The sequence below is a fragment of the Condylura cristata genome, unplaced genomic scaffold (assembly GCF_000260355.1).
Source record: "Condylura cristata isolate star-nosed mole 26May11 unplaced genomic scaffold, ConCri1.0 scaffold00015, whole genome shotgun sequence".
Classification (NCBI taxonomy): domain Eukaryota; kingdom Metazoa; phylum Chordata; class Mammalia; order Eulipotyphla; family Talpidae; genus Condylura; species Condylura cristata.
Window position 1 is genome coordinate 43,980,992 of NW_004567116.1, and position 9,120 is coordinate 43,990,111.

The window sequence follows — 9,120 nt, forward strand, 5'->3', positions numbered from 1 at the left end:
ACAACAGGGGGCACATCCCCCGGAGCCCCGGGGGTAGTGTGCTAACTCGGCACCAACAAGACAAGGCCTGAAAACCTGACATTTCGATATCATCATGTGCCACATGCCAAGTGAAAATACTGAGATGATCTGATTCACTATTCCATGAGCAGCTTTACGAACTCATACATTTTCCCCTTATCTTGAAAAAAAAGCAAGATCCCATTCCCTAATTTATAATTTAAGAAGTTTTGTTAGATCAAAAGGAAAGAAAGCATGAACAGAAGCAAAGAGTGTAAAGAGCTTTAATACTGGAATGAGGGCACTGTACTTGGAGGGCCTTTCTCAGGATGCTAGACAGCACAGGCAGAACAAAAGAAATCAGAATGATTTGCTCAAGGTTGTTCAATGTGAGCCAGATAAGACTGGAAATTTGAATGGAAGGCAGAACCTGTATCTTTCTCCCCTAAAAAGGTGTTTTTGTGTGTTATTGGTTTCAATCCTAAAAAGTAAACACAATCACATTTCATACATTTCAAGCAGCAAACAAAGCGTTTTCAGGGGAGGAGTGTTAGGGAACCTCAAGAATAGATATATTTACAAAAATACAAACTTATTACTCAGTGGGGTGGTGAGGGAGATTGACCTCCTTGGGGCACTTGGGACAAGTAGGGAGTTAGTGTAACAGGGCGGTTCCCAGGTAAAGGGGAAGTTTCAGGTTCCCTGCCCCACCCAGAAGGAGGGTGAGGCTGAGCAGAGAAGAAAAAGAGAAGGAATCTGAAGAGGAAAAGGAAGCAGCATGGAGAGCCAGAAGGAAACCCAAGGAAGCCATATGGAGCAGCAAGGATGTGGTGAAGAAACTGTTTTTGTTTCTTGGCCCTGGACTGGTTAAGGCAGATGTGGGTGAGAGACCTGTGGGGAGGTGACTATGGCAGTGTTTATCTTGATTTTGATTTTCTCTTTTCCTCCCAGACTTGTCTGGCCATTTATGACCCTTTTCTATGGGTCCAGGCCAGAAGGTGCTTTAGTCTTGTGGCAGGCTTTCAGGCCTTGCCTTGGGCCAATCCCTGTTGGGGGGACTTTTGCCCATGAGGGGATGGGTAAATTCAGGTGTCTGATTTAGAAATTATATTCTTTGTCTTCTTTATTGTATACTCACTATTAAAGTCCCTTTTCATTAAAATCTTACATGTTTTGTCTTGATGCGGTGGATGGCAAAACTTATTTAGAGCAGGCAGGTTTGGGGGTTCATTGGTGCCCTTCTCTCCCTGCCCTGTAACATTAGGAATGCATGGAGGTAGAAAACTGGCAATGGCTGAAGAAAAAAGATTGTGATAGCAGAATTGTGGGGTTTTCTGTGCCTTCTTAAACACCTTTCCATTTACTGACTCAGGCTGGGACTTCCAGCCTCCCTCCCCCCACTCCTTAACCATCCTGAGTAAATCCTACCTCCACTCTTCACATCTAGCCCTTATGCAAGAAAATTCAACCTCCTGGTTAAAAGTGTGTTTTGTTAAATAGAAATGCATTCAAATCCAAAAGCTATTTGCTATTAGCTTAGGGGCTTTGGGGTAACTAATTTACTTCTCTGAGCCTTAGGCCTTTCTGACTAAAAACAACAACAACAAAAAAAGAATAGTGTTTGCTGCAGAGGTGGCTTTAGAATTAAAGACAAAATTCCATGTGCTCAGTACATTCTCTGACAATGATGAATATATAGTAGCAAGTGTTATCATTTTTGTTGCACATATTTATTGTATATATTGTTTTCATTTGCTTGTCTTCACTTAAAGAATGGTGTTCTCTAGAAAAGACTGAAGTAAAACCTGAGGTTACTTTGAAAGCTATCCAGTAGGCTGTTACTAAATTCCATTTCCTTCTCATTAAAGAATTTAGCGATAATCCTGAACCATCTGTAGTTGTGGGAGTAAATCAACTCTGTCCAGAAATGACATTGCATTACTTTGTAACCCACGTTTCATTTGCTCCTCTTGTTTATCCAGGATGTCTGTTTCCTGCGAGAGGATCTTATTACTGAATGCACACATTTTTCTCTTTCTGCAGACTCTTAACCATAATGTTATAGCCCTCTGCGATGTTTTTCATATGGCATGGTTCACACATGGTGGCCACAGTGTTTCAATAATGGAAAAGAGTATAAACATTCTTTGGCAAGAGGAAACTTGATCTGATAAAGGAATGTCTTGTTGGACAGCCCCATGGACTGACACATTTACCTCCCCCACAGATATACCATGGAACACTATGAGTTATTTATTTATTTATGTTCAGCATCATTTAAGTTGGGTAATTCCTTCTGGAGAAGAAGAACCAAGCTTTTGTGAGTTACAAGTGTTCACCTGTACTCTCTGAGATCTCTGGCAATAAAAAATTGAGGGCAAACTTCTAGGAAAAGTAAACAAAGTCAGGCCAAATTCATAGTCAAAGGATTGAAGACCAAACTGAAATGTTTTAGAGACTGAATGTAAGAAATAACATTTGAGGAAATTATAAGGATTGATATGGTTGGGTCAAGTGGGTGGGAAAGAGAACAGTTTAACAAAGTAAGTCCTCAGAGAATCAGGAAAAAGATGGTTAAAACTGTTAAGGAACTCAACATACTAAGAAGCAAAGGGTTAAATGTTAACTGACTTACAGTAAGGCATCAAGAGACCCTGTCTGATTCACTCTCAAACCATATAGTCTTTCAAAAGCCATGTATCAACTTGTCTTGAAAACCAAGTTGCAACAACTCACATCTTATTTTAGCATTTTTACAGCATATAAAGAATCCAAAGCATATATAGTTTCCCCTTTGGAGTTAATGGAATTAGCAGACTATAATTGCTACCTAAGGGAAAAGTTGAGCTTCCATTTTCTGGACATGGATTGTCTGTGGAAATGTGAACTGATGGCTGCTTCCATGACCATCACCTGTGGGTGTGCTACTTCTAGGTGGCTTATCCAGCCTCCATTTTAAGAGCCCATCTCTATGAAGTTCCTTTCATGTTATTTAAGAGCATAAAGCAAGATTATCATGGGAAGGGTACCATCACTAGGGATGATGGGGAACGCCCAGGGGTTGAGGATGGATGCATAAACTTCCTCCTGACTTATACATCAGGAGGTATGACTGGGAACGCCCCAGGGGGCTGTTGACTGCTATATAACAAAGGACCCTAGAAGGTGATCAGTGGCTTGTCTTATTGATAAGATTGAAATCCTGACTGGAAAGTTGGGCTGTTCCACGTACCAAACTATTGACAGATGCACAGTTCCACCTTTTCCCCAGCTTCTTCTAATTTTCCCTTTCTTTTTACTTCCTCACATGATTAATGCTATATGATTAGTTTACCAATAAAAAGGCCAGGATCTTGCTCTTCAGCAACATGTTGCTCCATGACTCCCTTTTCTTCATCAATATGGTGTTGCCCTATGCAACAATCACCACCCATTACTTCTGACATACTCAATGAGGAAGAACTTGTATGTCTCATCATTGCCCAGCTCCTCTTTCAAAATCCTGTTATATAATTTACATAGCAAGGGAGTTTGGGGGGACTCAACTGTTTGTCTCCATAATTTAAACAGATCCTTAACTCCTCTTTAGCAAAACTTGAATGTGATTGATCAGTTGATATGTCTTTGTGATGAATCTGGAGTTTGATAACATATGTAGGGTTAGAATATAAGCCAATAAAACCAATATGGGTAAAAAAAAACAAAACAGTAAGCTAAGTGAAGGCTGGCGTATAGAAAGACTAATGGTTGGGAGACTGAAATTCTATTCTAAGATGATTAGAAAATGAGAGATCTGAAAGGCAAGGGACTTAGACTCATGGCTAAAGACTCAGAGAGGTAATAATGGAAGGTAAGAAGTGCTGCTAGTTGTGTTTTGGTAAATTACATAAATGAGTAGGAATTGTTATGGTTGTAAGAGGGTGGTCCCCAGGAAAAAGAGGTGGTTCCAGGTTCCCTGCCCCACCCAAAAGGAGGGCAGAGCTGAGGAGAGAAGAGGAAGGAAGCAGGATGGAGAGACAGAAGGTGACCTGAGGGAGACTTGTGAAGAAGCGGCTCTTGCTTCTTGTCATGGACTGGTTGAAACAGAGGTCAGTGAAAGACTGGCAGGGAGGTGACTATGGCAGCATTTAGCTTGATTTTGATGTTGTTCTTTTCCACCCAGACTCGTCTGACCATTTCTGACCCTTTTTCATGGGTGCTTTAGGCTTGTGGAGAGTTTTCAGGCCTTGATTGTGCCAATTCCTTTTGGGTGGACTTTTACCCATGAGGGGATGGGTAACTTTGGGTGTTTGATTTAGAAACTATATTCTTTGTCTTTTCTGTATTGCACACTAATCATATTAAAGTTCCTTTCCATTAAATGTCTTAAATGTTTTGTCTTGATGTGGCAGATGGCAAAACCTATTTTTAAAACAAGCAGGTTTGGGGTTCAGGGGTGCGCCTCTCACTCCCTTCCCTGTAACATGATGAGAAGCTCTCAAAAACTACAGAAGCTTTACAGGAGCCACTTAGGGAGAACTCACTGCTTCCTTGGTCCATTATATTTACCCCAAGTTTTCACATCTTATTAGTGAAGCTGATTACTAAATTTGCACATTCTGTCTACCTGCCTACCCTTTCTATCTAAACTCATGAGTCAGTATCATTAAGGTAATGTTTCATTGTAGGTCTTCGAGGAAGGAGATCTTTTATGAAAGAGTTAGAACTCTAGTTGGGAACGTTCCTGGGGAGCAAAGAGCATGGGGAGTTCTGCTGGCCATGGAATGAATCAAGTAAGAGCTGACGGACACCCCTTTGAAAGACTATGAGGGAGGTGGTGTCTACAACCATATGTTAACAGTAGAATGAGTGAAACAAGTGCTTTTGGACATATGAACACATTCACTGCTTATATACTTCAGCTTATAAGATCTGTACAGAACTTTTTGTAAGACTGTTATTACTTTCATTTTTACAAGAGACAACCTGATTATAGAGATGTAAAGTTATTTATTCAAGGTCTTACAGTTAGTGAGGAGCAAAAACAGGCTTTAGAACTAAGACTCAATTCCAAGCCACGCCCTTCTCGTTTCATCCTCAGCTTTCATTTTAAGCCTTTCTTGGAATATTTTATGTATGTGGAAGTAGTAGTAATGAAAAACAGACTGAGCAGGCCAGGACACAAGTGTTCATATTTGAAGAGATACTGATAAGGAAGGCAGGTACTCTGAGTTAACTGGGATGAGAGAGGGACTCAGGTTGTGGGAAGGTGGAAAGTTTTGTAGATTGATCTAAGTATTTTGGATTTCTAAACATATTTCTAGAGCAAAATCATTTTGATTTCAGATGAATATTTCACATCAGGCAGATCTTAGAAACTTGCTTAGAATGTCAAATGATTCCGATTAAGCTAAGATTTTGTTGCACAGGGCACAAAAAATGTTACATATCAATGGATTGGGAGAGATTGCCTAATTTCTAAATGTGCATATTATAAATATTAATTGTGGGAAAAGCTGTATACCTTATTATAGTGGCATTCTTAGTTTTTATAAATCTAAGATGCCGTTGATAGAAAAAAAGCAACATTGCATTATATGCCACTGGAGAAGAAAAAAATGTCTTCTTATATCTAGAAGATGCTACTAATAGTTGGATACACACTGATCTCGAATATGTTAAAATGAGATCATATCTGCATCCTAGAATCAATTACTGTGTTTTCCTGTATATATTCAGGTCATTCCTCCAATACAGATATTGGTAAATAATTCATTTCCACTCACTTCAATATTTTCTATTGCGTATTAACCATAATCATAACTTTAATGGATACATAAGTTTGTAAGGTACTTCTGTCATAATTTATTTAACAAGCCCTAATTATTGGGCAGGTTTTTTCCCCAAGAATTTCATTATTATAAATAGTGACACAGTAAAGATGTTTAAACAAATGTTAATACTTTCATTTGATGATTTCCTTAAAAGAGATTTTTTATAAATGGAATTAGCAGAGCAATAGGTATATATATCCTTAAAATTCTACATGGTTTTCCCAGTGAATACAAAGAAAAGTCGTTGGTTTACATCAGACACAGAACTTTAAAACCAGAGAAAATAAGTTCAAAAAGTTAGTACTAACAGGTTCTCCCTAGAATCTACCAGAGAAATCAGAGCTCACTGTACCTCACTTTATTTTGGCTTTGCCCATTCTATTCTTATTTTCCCCTGATCCAGAACAGATTTGAAATCATGTGTTACAGCTGGACTACTTCTATTCAACAGGCTGAGGGGAATCCATTCTATATGTGCCCCAAAATGCACAGGATTGGTTCTGAGACATCAAAGTCTCTTGAAAAGCAGACAAACTCCTGGTAATAGTCTCGGCCTAGATGTTTTCTCACAGCTTACATTTTCTTGACAATTCCCAGGGAGTCAAATAAATTGCTGAAGTATTTTCTGTACACACAGATACCACCACATTTTGCTTCCAAATTGAGGCCAACAGATAAAAATTGTAATTAATTTACACATCTGATTTTTTTTTCATTTTTTACTTTTTAAAGTCAGCACTTTGTACATGGGTGTGATCAAGGAGAACATTCAGGTGTTATCAGACCATATTGAGAAGGCAGATTGATCAAATTAGGCTCATAATAGGACTGTTGACTGTAAGAGTGTGAATGTTAATAACAACTCCCCAGATGACTTACCTCATCCAGCCTTGCTTTTTCAGTCCAATTAGTCCAGAGAAAATGTTGATTTACCTAGGAAAGGGGAGAGAGAGAAGTTGAATAAGATATAAATTAAAAATAAGATGTTAGTATAGAGCGTTTTTAAAAGTTTATTTCAATACAAGTTAACAGAATCTCACTTCATAGTTCAAAAATCTGTTTTCAAAATGTAGTAATGACGCAAAGCAGCAAGGGACACTAAACTGACCAAGGCCACTGCACAGTTTACTGGTTACTGAGTTCTTCAGTATAATTGCAAGGCCACTCAGGCTTAGCGAACAAAAAAGGTGTTTATTTAATATACCAGGAAAAACAAGCATTACTGGAGGTCAGTAATGGACATTTGCTTTACCCAAAATTTGTCCAGTGCATTCCAGTCCTGTACAAATACCATTACTATAGAGTTTTCCTGCCATTGAGGACACGTGACAGCCAATCTATAGGTCAGGATCCAACTCACAGACACGGCAGAAAATACCCCAGGAGACATTCCTTGAGCTGCCAAAATTACCAGGACAGCAGCAGAATGTGACATTCAAGACAATAGCTGTAGGGGTCAAAAAACCTAACAAACAGCCAGTCATACAGAGATGTCTGTCTGCCATGTCTGGCATTCTCTTTGCCAGGCTAGTCAGCTCAGTGAAACTGCTGGCTCTCCGTCTCTCTCTTCTTTGGGCCTACCAAAACTGCCCTGAAACGACTGCTCCGAAGAGGCAGTGTGTGATGGCCTCCACTTTGGGGCCCTCGCCCACAAAGCCCAACTTCAGAAGACAAAGCGGAGTTGCCAGGCTGTCTGCTGTCGCCGTGTCACTGCACTGCAGCGGCGCCACCCAGCCTTCCTTTTTCGTGGCCTGGCCTGTTTTTCAGTCCCTTATACACTTTATCCATAGCTCCATCCCACTCAGCTTTTTCTCCTGTGGCTCTCTACTTTTACCAGCCACCCCCTCCAGGGGGCGCCACCCATAACAGATTAAGGCTTCAGATACTAGTTGCGGTAACTGTCATTAGTTTCTTTCAAATGACAGCCCCATAACCTAGGGAATTTAGACCCATTAGCCGTCTAAACAATCTAACAAGATAAAGCAAGACTTATTTTGGACTCATTTAATCTCTCTAGCCTCGGTGTTATCAATTCATTTGGCCTAAACAATATCCTACTTCATTAGCTCACGTAGGGGTCTGGCAAATGAATCCAGATTAACTATGAAGTGCCTAAGGGATAGCAGGGCCATGAGTGTATCTTCGCATCTGATTTGACTTCTCCAGAGGTACCACTTCTAAGTTAGTAAGGGACATGAATTAATGCGAACATGCAATTAGATGAGTCTAATTCTAAACCTGAAATATATACCTGGGCATGAATATTTTTCTTATTATGACAGTGTACTGAAAGCTTTCTGATACTATGGAGTTTATATACATTTTTAAAAAATGTAATAACAAAGCCTTCCTATTGGCTATTTTATTATCTTTTATTATCTTTTCAAAGAAACATAATTAATCATGATTGATAAGTTTAATTATATTCTTTATAAAGGGATTAAGAGTATAAATACTTTAGTAGAAACCCTATGATTCCTCTAAAATTCCAAAACTGTATACTTTCATATTAACTATTATTACTTAAGATAATGACTGCTTTATTTTAATATCCCAACTATGTCAAACATTATGATTGCCTAGGTGAAAAGTCTTTTAATGTATAGGTGTTAAATTATTATTGTAAACATTTTTACTCAAATGTACACAACTCTATGATTAAATTTCTGTCTTAAGTATCATTGTTCTTTCATGCTTTATAAAACATTTCAAAAGAAGACATTTTATGCTTGACTAGTTACAAGACTTAGGAAATGGTAGTAGTAGAAATCAATCTTTGTTGAGAACATGTGAGAAGGCAATTTGGCACAGAAACTTTTACCAGAAACAGAAAAAAGACCCTTGGATTTGTGAAGGACATTGTACTAGTTATAATCCATTTAAGTTAGCAACTTCCCAATATTCCAATGTAAGAATTCTAAAAATGTTGATCCCCAATCAGTGTGTTCTATGCCAAATCATGAGCTTATTAAATACACCATGTAATTTTCCCTCCAGCTTCCAACTCACATTTACATGTCATCACCAAGCAAACTTAAATGTTTGATTTACGTTTAAATGTATGATTTAAAAATTATTTATCACAGCTAGTAATTGTTCTTTGACAATCTTGTTCCTGATTGTCCCAGAATTGGACTGAAAAAGGTGCTTTTGGAGAAGTCCTTGCAGATAATTCATTGACAGATGCATTCACAACATCTTATTTTGCTCAAAAACAAACAAAAAAACACATGAGGTTTTATTCACTTAGATTATTCCTCATCTTCTCTCCATTGCTTCCTTATTCATTTGAACTGTTTTTTTTTTT